Source organism: Hyaena hyaena, unplaced genomic scaffold (assembly GCF_003009895.1).
Source record: "Hyaena hyaena isolate Hyena2069 unplaced genomic scaffold, ASM300989v1 scaffold_98, whole genome shotgun sequence".
NCBI classification, from domain to species: Eukaryota; Metazoa; Chordata; class Mammalia; order Carnivora; family Hyaenidae; genus Hyaena; species Hyaena hyaena.
The window spans coordinates 3,484,200-3,494,626 of NW_024080730.1; the positions used below are offsets into that span (position 1 = coordinate 3,484,200).

Genomic DNA, 10,427 nt, shown 5'->3' on the forward strand with positions numbered 1-10,427 from the left:
CGCCGCACGTGCCTGACGCGGGAAGGCACCAGCACCCCGCTGTAAGAGGGAGACCCCATTTTAGAGGCCCAGATGGGTGCTGACTGCAGTTCAGGTAGGTGCCCCCCTGGGGTGTGTGTGGGGCTGATGTGTTTTGGGTCCCTGCTGTTGGGAGGGGGGCGGGGAGGCTCCTTAGGCCCACGGTGTGACCTCCACCGCTACGGGCAGCTCCCAGAGGGAGGCTTGACACCACTTGGGCTTCCGGGGTGGCCTGAGGGTGGGGGGACCACACAGCGAGGCCTTGCTGCCCTCCAGCGCCCCCCATGGCAGAAACTAGACTCTGCGGGTCCAGGGAACCTCGGTTAAGTTTCACCAAATCAACACCGACTGTTAGTGAGCCCCAAGGGTGGCCTTCAGAGCCGGGGTCCAGGGGCGGGAGAGGGGCGGGGTGACAGCAGGGGGAAACCCAAGGATCCCCTTTCTGGCCCCGCCCCACCCTGCTTCAGGGAGGCTGGGGTGTGGAGGCTCTGCACCCCAAGGGGTCCTGGCCACAGTGAGCTTGGGTACCTGCCCTGCCCTAGAGCACCGGCCCTGGGGGGAAGCCCCACCCGCCCACCCCCCCTTCCCACACAGCCTCCGCTCTCACTGGGGAGGGGGGTGGCGGCAGGGACTCTGACTTTCAGAGCAGTGCGGCGTCCAGTCCGGGCATGGGGTGGGCAGAGGGAAGGGGCCAGGGGCTGGAAGGGAGAGGAGGGGAGCGCGGTGGAGGGAAGGGAGAGGGAGAGGAAGGCAGGGCTCTTCGTCCGGCCTGCCCCCTCCCTGGGGTCTGCACAGAGACCCCGAGGAGGGGCGGGGGAGACAGCAGCGTTTCTGGAAACAGCTCCTGGGCCCTCTCCCCACCCCCCTGCAGACCGGTGGACACTACTTCCTCGTTTTGCACCTGCAGCGACTCTACCCCCTCGGCCGGGGCTGCCAGAGGCCTGGGCTGCAGGTGCACATGGCTTCAAGCCGTCCCTCTGTGGGGCTCGCAGGGGGGCGCTTGCAGCCCCGTCCCCTGCTGGAGTCCCCTGGAGCATGCGGACTCGGCCTCGGGGTCAGACACAATCCCCAGAGAAGGAACTGGGCCAGGACTCTGCTGCTCCCCACTCCTCCCCCCTCCGCCCCCCCCAGCCAGACCATAGGCCCAGACGTCAAAACCCCCCAAGTCCCCCTGCCTGGTGTTAGCCGCAGCTCAGCGGAGCAGGAAGCTGCAGGGCACGGGGACCCTGAGCCGAGTCCTCCCGCGGTGGCCGGCCAGGGCGGGGACGGGTACCCACGTCCGGCTGTTCGGCTGTTTGGGGCAGAGGCTAGCGGGCCCCAAGGCGCCAGGGAGGGGCTCACCCCACCCCTCCACACAGTGGGCCCGGGCCTGAGGAAGCGCTCAGTCTGGACAGGGCAGGTGGGGGGGTGTTTGTGAGGACGGCGTCCCCTGCTCCCCGCTGGGCTCAGGGGTCGTGCTGAGAGCCCAGAGCTGGGGCGGGTGCACCGCAGGAGACTTCTGGAAGAACGGCCCAGGAGGCTGGCCTGGGAAGCAGGCGGACATGGTGCTTAAGAGCTCAGGTGGGAGGAAGGTGGTTCTGTGCCCTGTGGGGGTGGGGTGGGGGTGGGGTGCGGGTGGGACCGGATGTCCCCAGGAGCCTCCCCTCCCCCCAGGGCCTGTGGCTCCCCAGAGACCTGGCCAGGAGGCTGGGACGGCATCTGGCTCCTCTGGACTCTCTAGGCAGGAATTGTGGGTAAAGAGGCAAGAGCGGGTGAGTCTCCAGCCCGCCCCAGGGCAGGTCGGGGAGGCCGGGGGGACCCTGCAGCACGCGGGGTGCAGCAAGGAGCTGGTCACTCACCTCTCCCTTCCTCCTGCCTCTAGCAGGACGTTTGGAGGCTGGGAACTGGTCGGAGCAGAAGTAATGGGCTCCAGCGAGAGTATTTGTCATGAACAGGCTCCAGTGTGGGCGGGGAGCTTCCTGGTCCCGAGCGGGTGGGAAAACCGGCCTCCGGGCTGGGTGAGGAGAGAGCAGCGCCCGTAACCCTGGCATCCCCGGGCCTGGTCTTCCTTCTCCAGAGCAGCCAACCTCCACTCACTTAGCCACTCAACAAACGCTCTGCACTTTCCCCGGGACACACTGTGGCCCCAGGGCCATCCGAGCGGCCCGCCTGCCTCTCCCAGAAACAAGCTGACTGTTCAGCAGGGTGCGGCTGATCCAGACCCACTGGAGGAATCAGGGCTGGGGTTAGGGCAGAGGGCTTCTCAGAGGAGGTGATGCCTCCAAGGAATCTTAAGGGTAAGCGAGGCTGGGCCAGGTGCGGGAAGGGGCAGCCAGGCTGAGGGAACAGTGAACAGAGGCGGAGGGGTGAGAGCCAGGCTTGCGGTGTTTACTGCGAGCCCGTGATGGCGTGTGTGGGGACAGCTAATTTTGGAGGGCGGTGGGGGGCAGCTCTTGAGGGGGTCTCCCAGGCCATAGTAAACCCCTGGGCAGCTCCAGAGGCCTGGGCAGGGGGTGCCAAGGAGGCCACTCTGGCTCCGCCGTCCCGCAGGGTGAGCCCCAGGTGCGAACCCCAGAGCTGGCAGGAGCCGGGGGCTGGGGGCCCCTGCCACACACACACTGCCTGCGCATCCAAACCGGTGACAGCCCGTGAGGCCGCCCTGCTGAGCGTGACAGTGTTTATTGAGCGCCCACTGTGTGCTGGGCTCTGGGCCGGTGTTTGGGGTACACAGCCCACAAATGTGGCAGCCCTAGTGGCTTGTGGTAGAGTGAGCGTGAGGGTGTGCGTGCGTGTGCACGTGTGATGGGTACATTGCACGGTGACCGTGAGGGTGTGGCCTTGTTTTGGGTGCAGGGCACCCCCACAGGCTCAGAGCTGGCACGCTGCTCCAGGAGCCTCAGGCACCGAGGGGCTCAGGCTGGCACAGGGAGGCTTCTGCCGCGCCCACAGGGTGATGGGGGTTCAGATGGGAGGGAGCCTGGACTCGCGGTGGGGGAGGGTTCTACACACGGAGGGGGTGGAGATGACAGTGTCCTGAGGGGCTGGGCGTGGCCAGGGGACCCCCCCCCGCAGTGTTAGCCGAGAGGGTTTCCAGGGAGAACGTGCTGGAACTCGGTGCTCAGGGGGCGGGGTCGTGGGTCAGCGCACAGGTGCGGGAGAGTGTGTGGGGGACCGTGGCCCAAGCCAGGGCTTCAGCCTCAGCCCGATGAGGCTCTTCGTGGTTGAGGGGGGTCAGCAGTGCTTCCTCCTCCTCCTATTTCCCGAGGGCCCACCTCCAACGTTACCCCTTCAGGGATGCCCACAGGCACCCAGACCCCCCGCAGCACCCGGGGGCCCCTCCCAGCGTGGGGGATGTCAGACTCCGACTCCCACTTGCTGACTTGTCCTCGGAACCAGAGCCTTCCGAGGGGCCCCCAGCCCGCAGTGGGCATCGGGGGCCTGGCCTCAGCTCGCCAGCTCCATCCCGGAGGCCCTCAGGTTGAGGGTCTTAGAGGGCAAAGTCCCTGTGCAGGTACCACCCGAGGGGCTGGACCGGCAGGTGCCGAGGAAGCTTCCAGAGCTGGAGTCCGGGATAGGCCCCCCCCGGGTTGGGGTCTGCACGGGGGCTGGCCCGTGTGCACAGCTGGGTCTCTGGAGCTGAGCGCCAGGTCAGGGGACTGAGCCTGAGGTGACAGCAGGCCCACAGCCCCGGGGAGGCCCCGCTGGCCGGCGGCGGGGGCTTCTCGACCGGCCTCTAGCGATGCGGGGATGCGGGTCAGGCTTCCAGAAGGACCGAGTGGTTTGCTCAGGGTCAGAGGACTGGGGTCCCGGCGCACGAGCACACCTGGCCCACACCGAGCTCCGCTCTGGTCCTGCCTGTGCGCGGGGACGCAGGGCCCCTTGGGCGTGGGGTCGCTCACTCCGGGGGCTCATGCCGGCCAGCGGCCACGGCCAGGGAGGCCTGGGGCCCCGGTGACGGGCGGGGTACAGTCTGGGAAGGTCATGTCCCCTTCTTCCCACCAGAGCAGAGGGGGAGCAGGGGACCTGGCCTAGGGAAACTCGGGCTTGGCATGAGGCGCCCGCTTGCCGGGGACGGGACGCTTCTAGAAGGGCCACGGGGCTTTCCAGGTAAGAACCCGGACGGTTCTGGACAAACCAGGATGTCAGGTCACCACGCTGGCCTAGAGGAAGGGAGGGAAGGCGCTGGCGCGGGGGTAGCAGCCTGGAGGTGGGAACACCAGGTCGTGGGGGCCCCACCTCCAGCCCCCCGGAGGGATGCCCGGCCCTGACCTCCGCACTCAGGAGAAAACAACAGCTTCGAAGTCGGGGTGTCCAACCAGGGGGGCTGGGGCGGAAGGGGCCGGGGCGGGGGTCTGGCCTGATGGGGCCTCGGAGGGGGCCTGAGAGGGTGGAAGGGCAGCTCGCGATCATGGGGAGACAGGCCTCTGAACTCCCCAGGAGAGCAGCACTTAGAGCCGCCCCGCGCCTCCTCACCGGCCTGCGGTGGGGAAACCGAGGCAGAGTAGGCGGCAGGAATACGCTCCTCTTCGCGTGCTCCCGGCGCTTCGGGACTTGTCTGGTCCCAACAGGCACGTCTGAGGGGCCTGCAGGTGTGCAAGCCTCTTACGGACCCGAACTGCTCCCAGGCACGGCCTCCTCTGTCCGCAGCCTCACCTCCCAGCGGGAAGGGATGATACCAGTTCTGACCATCCAGGGCCTTCTAGAACCTCGGCCCGCTGGCAGCTGCATGGAATCCAGGAAGAACCAGGAAGGGCCTCCAGGGGCCAGAAGAGACATCGCCAGCCCTTCCTGCCACTTCCGCCTGCCTGGATGGCACTTTTTAAAAAAAATGTCTTATTTATTTCTGAGAGAGAGAGAGAGAGAGAGAGAGAGCGTGAGCGGGGAGGGTCAGAGAGAGAGGGAGACACAGAATCTGAAACAGGCTCCAGGTTCTGAGCTGTCAGCACAGAGCCCGACGCGGGGCTCGAACCCACAAACCATGAGATCATGACCTGAGCTGAAGCCGGACACTCAACCGACTGAGCCCCCAGGTGCCCCTGGATGGCACTTTTAGAGGCCTGGGTGTTTGGTCTGTGCTGGGGGCAGCCACACACAGTGGCCCCTCTTCCATACTCTGGGTGCCCCAGAACCCGGCTGGGCCAGACTCGAGGGGCCCCGGCGCCTCCCACCCCAAGGCCCCTGGTCCCCCGCTTGGCTCCGGCGACGGTGTCTTGCACACGCTTTGTAAAGTGGGACGGGTGAGAGCCCAGCATCTCAGCCCCTTCCCCCATGGGACTCACACAGCCGGTTTCTTGGGCAGGGGGCCCCTTGGCGGCCCAAGCCCCGCCCTGGTTTATTCACCTATTTCTGACTCCACTCACCGGCCTGGAAGTCCCTGGAGGAGAGGGCCCCCCCTGAGGTCCCGGGGAAACACTCCTGGTCTGGATCCTGATTGGACATTGGAGGAGGAGGGCCTGCTCAAGGTCATGCTGCCAACTGTGGCCTGCCCGGCTCCCATGGCTAATGTCCAACCCAAGGCAGCCACTCGCTTCAGTTTTCCATAAATCGGGATCCAGAGCATCGGGGGAGGGGCTCAGCCGGAGGCCCCAACTTCGAGACCCAGCAGCCAGCGTGCAGCGTGCAGTGTGCGTGCCGGGGCCTGTGCTCGGGATGGAGCCCAGGGGCTTGGCTGTCAGCCCCACCAGGCTGGCACATCCAGGACTTACCAGGTCTTGGCAAGGGGCTGGGCCTCCTGAGAAGGTTTCCGCATCTGTGAAATGGCCTGGGAGGATTCAGTGAGACGGTGCCCGGGGCTGCCCGGCACAGAGAGGGTGTGCGGCCAGCAGCGCACTGTCCAGCGTCCTGCGGGGGCTGCCGAGAGCACTGCTGAGTGCCGGGCAGAGTCATGGGGACCTGTGCCCCGTGGACCCCAGGACCCTGGAGGGGGTGGTAGCGCCGTCCGAGCCGCCCAGCGTGGGAACGCTGTTGCACCCGGCCCGACAGTTATTAGGGGCCTGCATGTGATGGGAGGTTGGGGGGCATACCCGCCACGTCGGGGTCTGAGTCTCCCCAGCAGCCCAGGTCCCTGCACTCAGGGCAAATGTCGGGGACAGCTGGAGGGGCCTCCCCTCTAGGTGTGCAGAGAGACAGTGACTGTGGGGACGGTGCTGGCCGCTGCGCCCGGCACGTAAGGACATGGCCCCCGAAGCCTCATCAGGAGCTTACACGGGAGAAAGCAGAGGTACAGAGAGGTTAAGCGACTTGTCCACTGTCGCACAGCTCCAGCAAGAGGCAGTTGCTATCTGACTCCGAAGCCTGAGGTTTGTGCCTTCGCCAGGCAGTGCCCCTCCCTGGCCCCTGCCCCAGCCCCCGTGCCATGTGAATACTGCCGGCATAGAGCGGCCAGACGGGGAAGAGCGAGGTGGCCACCAGCAGGAATGGGGGCCACCAACACGGGGGGTTGCTGTGGAAGATGGCCACACCCCCATCCCCCCAGCAAAGGCCTGCTGTCCCCTTCATCATGCCCCCACATCCCAGGGTCCCAGTGCCCTCTGACCTCGTCCCTCCGGGGTCCCCAGCCCCTGCCCTGGCCTGGGGCACCGGTTTCCTGCCTGCCTGACTTCAGCAATTCCTCAACACCCCCTTCCAACCTCTGCTCGGGGCACCTGTGTCCACCGTTAAATCTTGGGACCCCAGGCCCCAGGCCGGAGGTCTCGAAGCCTCCTCGGCACCCTCACGATGCCACCCGTGCCTGGGCTGCACTCCAGGCCCCTGGAGCCCTCTCTGGAAATCCGGTTCATTCTGGGCTCACGCTCAGTACCAGCCGGGACTGGCGAGGGCCTGGGCTTGGCCACGTCCCTGCCTGGGACCCTCACCCTTGCCAGGACTCTGCTCCTCCTCCCAAACCTGGGGTGGGTTCCTCTGGGGGCTCCTGCTGCACTGCACGTCCCGCCATCCAAGCACGGACACCCCTGCAGCAGAGGAGGCTGGGGGTTTGTGCCTGGCCGCCGGGGCGGACCCGGGCCTTCCCTGGTAGCCCAGAGCTCCCTTCAGTTGCAGGCTTATTTTGGGGGGCAGCTGGCAGACACTGTGGCGCGCACATGTCTGCAGGCCTGCTTTCTTATCTGCCGCTCCCCCGGCCCAGAAATGCACTCGGGTTCACTGGCCTGGTGGGTGTTGTCGTGAGGGGTGGCTGGAGGGCTGCCTGGTGACGGTGGCCGGCTGGGCCGTCAGGCCCCGGGGCAGGGGCAGGCCTAACCGGTGGCGGCCCAGGCGGGCCACAGAGCTCTGCTCCCCACTGCCCGGGACTTCGACCAGCTGCACGGGTGCAGGGAGAGGAGGCAGAGGGCGATGGGGGGACAGGGCAGGGAGGGAAGGAGGACCCGGGGCGGGGGGGCGGGGAAGGGCTGAGGGGCACCAGAGGGAGGGGCCCGCTGGCACGTCGGGGGTTCACCCCTTCTTCTCCCTGCTCCTTGGCCACCTGGCTCCCCGCCCCCCAGCCACTGGACGTAGGGGAGTTGGGGAGGCCACTGCTATTCCCCGCTGATGCGTGACAGTCCCCCCAACACCTACGGGGGTTGGGGTATTTTCTGCAAACGAGGCTTCCCGCCTGCACAGCCCTGCCCGGCCATGTTGGGCCGACCCCCATTCAGAGAGTAGACTTGCGGGCCCGCAGAGCCAGGCCCTTGCCCAAGTTCCCTCACCAGGTGAGGGACGAACGAGGGGCCCCCCGAGGGCTGCGCTGGGGTCCCCCGAGGCTCTCCTTCCCAGTGGCCAGTGCGCGGGCAGGTGGGCGGGCCCGGGGGCGGGCTCCTGGCTGCAGTGCCATCCACGGGCACTAGGGGGCAGCAAGCGCCCAGCTTTGGGCCTCAGGGCCTATGGCCCGGCAGCCCCGGGGCTCAGGGGCTCTAACCTCTGGCGCCTCTGCGGCTTTCTAAGCTGTGTCTGGGCCACAGAGGGAGGGAGGGGACATCTGCCGAGCCCCTACTCCGCGCGGCCTCTGGGCGGCAGGGACAGCCCGGGGCTCCTGGCCTCGGTGCTGACCACCCACTGCTCACCTTTGAAACCCTGGGCACGGTGGGTAGGAAATGTAGTAAGTGGCTGCACGGGTGGAATGGTGGGGGCCTCCTGCTTCCCTGGCCCAGCGGGGGCCTGACCTGCTCCTGGAGCCTGATCAGGGGGTCACAGAGGCGGGGAGCTCACCCTCGCCCGGCCCAGCATGCACCGCCCGGTCCATGCGCGGCAGCCCGGGGCCTGGTGGGCTCCCTCCTCCTAACCGCAGGGCGAGGGGAGGGGCGGGGGTCGGACGGGCCTTCACACCCCCTCCCTGGCTTTGGGGCTTCTCTGAGCACCCTGTGGGTGCGCTGGAAACCGGGCGGGAGCCAGGGTCCCTGGTGTCCCCGTGGACAGAGAGTGCTAACTCATAGGGGTGCCCGCTTGCTCAAGACTGGACAGGAAGCCGGGGTGCACAGCGGAACAGGACCCAGGAAGGGATTCGCTTTTCCTGCTCTTTCCTTGACAGAGGGAGCCTCCGAGCTGCCTAGTGTGTGTCCCGTGGGTGCAGAGGAGGCGCTCAGAGCTGGCCGCTGGCCACAGAGTGTCCTCAGACCTGTCCAGTCCATGCCTGCCTGTCCCCTACCCCGGGGACCCTCCCCAGCCCCGCGAAGGTCTGCTGGGAGCTGGGAGAACCCATGTCCACGACCTCCTGGGATGGTCAGTGCTGAGCCCCGAACAGTCGTGGACCAGCTGGGATGAGGGGGCCCTCTGCTTGAGACCCCGAGGGGCAGCGGCCCCTGGCCCGTCCGGTGCTGCTCCCTGCTTCCTCCGCGCCTCCCCCACGGCCCCTCCTGCTAATTCCCGGGGAGTGAGGACCCCCGGCCCAGCCGGCCCCGGAGCACAAGGCAGCCCCTGTAATCCGAGCTTTGGATTCGCGTTGTGCGGCATGTGGACGCGCCACCGGAGGGAGGCCGGCACCTGCGGACGACGTGCCTGGCAGCCGCCCCGAGAACAGCCCGTCCTGGGGGGGCTGGGGGCGGGGCCAGCAGAGCGCGGGAAGTCGGTGCGGGGAGGAAGGTTCTGGCTGCGCCGCGCTGGGCCCCGGCCAAGTGTGCTAGAAAGCCCCCTCCCGCCAGCCCCGGCTCAGAGCTGGGCCGGCTGCCTGTCGCGGAGGCTGGCTAGTTAATCTGTAACTCTCCACACTCCTCCAGGCCTCCAGGCCTCATCTTGTGGAGGTGAAGCTCTGAGGGGCAGCAGCCGCCCCGAGGGGTCTGGCCAGGCCGGTTCAGGGCCACTGTTGGGTGAAGTGGCTTGAGGCCAAAGGTCCGGCCCTTCCCGGGGCTGTGGGCAGGGGAAGGGGTGTGGATGGGGCAGCGGGGCTTTGCCCCAGTGGGGTATGTGGTGACAGGCCAAGACCCGCACAGGAGAGGGCAGGCTGAGCCAGGCAAGAGCTGGTGGGAGGCACATGGGGGGGGGGTCACCATCCCAGGACAGGGCCACAGCCCGCTGCCCCCCGCCCAGACGCCAGCTCCGGCTCTAGGCGGGGAGGCTGCAGGGAATTCTTGCTTTCTTTCCTCTCCTGCTTTCGCGGCCCCCCAGCCCCTCATGCAAGTGCGGGAGGGGCCCGGGGCTGGAGAAAGGCACGCATCTGCGGCCGCTGGGCTCCGAGGAGATTGCTTCGCCTCTCAGAGTGTCTGGTGCGTTCCTCTCTTGCAAAAACAGGCATCAAAATGCCTCCCAGTCCCGGTTCTTGGAAGGATTAAGGGAGGCCGGGGGCTGAGCCTGGGTGCAGGGCGGCTCCAGGTCTCCGGTGCTGTCGGCACTCATAACACCGCTCCCCCGGGGGGGCACCGCCCCGCACAGCCGTCCGTCCATCCGGAGGCTTCCGGGGGCCTCAAAGACACACACACCCTGGCAGGGTCCCTGTGGGGTGCACGCGGGCTGGGCCCCAGCGTCCTGGGCTTCCAGAAGGTCCCTGCGGCTCCCCGGGAGGAGGGAGCTTGGGGACGCTGGGGCGGGAGGCGGCCACCAGGAGGCAGCATGTGGCCGAGGACGGCGCTGCCCGGCCGCCCAGCTCTGCCACTCGCTGCTCGGGCAAGAGTGTCTCCCTCCGAGCCTCAGTTTCCTCAACTGCAAAAGGGGCCCACTCCCTGGGCCGACCACGGGGGCACCGTGGGGGGAGATAGCCCTGCGAGGGCCTGGGTTCTGGGGTTAGCTGTCGTAAGCACTTGAGCGGGACCAAGTAAGTCCTTCGATCTGCCCGGGCCTGTCTGCTCTTCTAGAAAAATGACACCTCAAACAGGCCGGTGCCACGCAGTGAGTCCGGCGGGGGCAGGGGGGGGGTGCCGGCTGCTCTGACACCCCCCTCCCCTCGCTCATAGCAGCTCAAACCGCGATAACCCTTTATTTCTCGTTCCTATCTCAGTCAGGTGAGTGCGCAGAGGGAGCTGGGGGTG

At 67.4% G+C, this 10,427-nt stretch overlaps 1 long non-coding RNA gene across 1 annotated transcript; it reads left to right on the forward strand.

Moving 5' to 3' along the window:
* The first annotated feature begins 56 nt into the window (after positions 1 to 56).
* LOC120233914 lies at positions 57 to 4,844 on the forward strand. Its single transcript, XR_005528944.1, has 2 exons — positions 57 to 94; positions 4,623 to 4,844. It is a non-coding gene; the product is annotated as an uncharacterized LOC120233914 (long non-coding RNA).
* Positions 4,845 to 10,427: the final 5,583 nt, after the last annotated feature.